The sequence below is a fragment of the Galeopterus variegatus genome, unplaced genomic scaffold (assembly GCF_000696425.1).
Source record: "Galeopterus variegatus unplaced genomic scaffold, G_variegatus-3.0.2 Scaffold182, whole genome shotgun sequence".
Lineage (NCBI taxonomy): Eukaryota > Metazoa > Chordata > Mammalia > Dermoptera > Cynocephalidae > Galeopterus > Galeopterus variegatus.
The window spans coordinates 72,822-75,015 of record NW_007726293.1 but is presented as its reverse complement, the minus strand read 5'-3'; positions in this window follow the sequence as shown (position 1 = coordinate 75,015).

Genomic DNA, 2,194 nt, shown 5'->3' with positions numbered 1-2,194 from the left:
AAAAAAAAAAAAACCTTGAATTAGATCTATTGTTTAATTAGATCTGTTTTGGGGAAAGATTTTGACAGATGGTTATGTACCCTCTGTACCCACAGCTCACTGCCTCGGTCTCTCACTAGAGACGATGGACATTCAAGTACTAGGACCCTGCTCCCAAGAGTGCTGGCCTCCACTCTGTCCACTCTAGAGGGCCAGTATAGTGCCCTATAAGGCCTAGGTCTGTGGAGCACATTAAGGGAGAAACAAGTACAAGGTGCAGGCAGGAGGGTCTTGAGGCTCTGTGCCCTCCAAAGCACAGCCTGGGTATGTGATCCTCTGCCTGGCCGGCTATCCTTGCTTCAGAGGATGACATGTTGTACTTCCAAAGTGTCTGTACCCGAGGCTCTTCCTTATCTGCCCAATGCTGCCAAGCAATACAGAACAGTATAGCCATTGCTGTTTTACAGTGAGGGAAACTGAAGCAAAGGCCATGCCAGCAGTCTGGCTGGAGTGAGACATGGCATGGCGACTCTGTAGCCAAGTGCAACATGCTCACTGTCTTTAGGGCCACTATGTTTGCTGCAGAATTGAGAACCGCAGACACCCCTGTTGCTAAGCTCCCAGGAGATTGCACTACTTTTCTTTTGAGGAGCTCACACCTCACATGTGGCAGCAGGTTCTGCCTATCAGTTGTAAACAAAATCCGACTCCTGAGACAGGAGTAAGAAACCCAACCCCAGAGGCTTTGTGCCATCCAGATTAGGGTGCCTGCGTGAAGATCAGAAGGCAGGGCCAGCAGAGAGCTGGGTGAAGGAAAATGACACACCCCTCCTCCTCCAAGGCTCAGGATATCCCTTTCTCTTAAGGAAATGTTTGACTTCTCCACATGCTGGGTCTCCATTCTGCTTGCTTCTGGTTCCTTCTTTGGGTGGGAAGCATCCACAAAGGAAATGGGTTTTGCCGCTGGTGGCCAGCAAGGGCAGCTTGAGTCCTGGTGTGGTTTCAGGGTGAGTGAGTCTTCAGGGACTGGTAAAAGGAACAGAGAGTAGCGACAATCCTTGTTTTGGCCAGTTTTTCCAGCATCTAAAAATCCATGTGCAGATGTTCTCACCATGGACAAAAGGTCTCTCTCTGTTTTGACTCACCACCCATCCCTAAAACAATATTCCAGAGAGCTGCTGGAAGACACACAAGAGGGACTAATCCTTGATCTCCTGAGAATGGAGATGGGCAGCAGCAGAGGCACGTGTCACTGCTGCAGGGGAACTTCGTGAGAAAGGCTGGCCTTAAGTGGTGGGACCCACACAGGCTCTGGGGGAGGATCCTTCCTTGTGTCTTTCAGTGTCTGATGGCTCTAGGCATCCCTTGGCCTGTGGCTGCATGTCTCCAATGTCTGCCTCTGTCTTCACCTGGCCTTCTCCACTATGTCTCTGTGTGTTTTCTCTTTTTCTGTCTTTCTCCTTCTTTCAGAAGGACACTTGTCATAGGATTTAGGGTCCTCTCTAAGACAGGATAATCTCATCTTGAGATCTTTACCTTAATTACATCTGCAAAGACACTTATTCCAAATAAAGTCACATTCTGAGTTTTGGGGTGGACACACCTGTTGGGGGCCACTATTTAACCTTCTATAATTGTTTAATGAACCTGCTGAGAGACATCCCACCCACCCCCAATTCTTCGTGAAATAAAATAGTTTGCATCCTAAAAACAAAACATTTCCCAAATTCCCCCCTACTTGCTTCCTCATTTCTCTTCTCTTTTCAGCAAAACTCCTTGAAAGAATCATCTGTACTCCTTCTCTCTACCAGTCTCCTCTTGATCTCTCTTTAACCCATCCTTTCCACACTGCCAAAATAACTCCTGTCAAGGTCACGAGTCACTCTGAGTGGCTAAAGCCAACAGTGAGTTCTCAGGCCTTACCTCACGTGATCTATCTATAGGTTTGACCCTTCCCCACTCAGCTTCTGGCTGTCTCTCTGGTTCTCCTAAGGCTTCTTCTCACCTTTTTTCCTGGTTCTTCATCACCTCCCTGACCTCTACACATTGGAGAGTTCAGGGCTTATCATTGGGTGTCATTTCTGTCTACACAGTCATCACTTTCAATATCACCCATAAACTGATGACATGCAAATTCATATCTCCAGATGGGAACATCCCTTAACTACGGGTGCAAATGTCCTACTCTCCATCTCTCCTTGGGTGTCTCATGGCA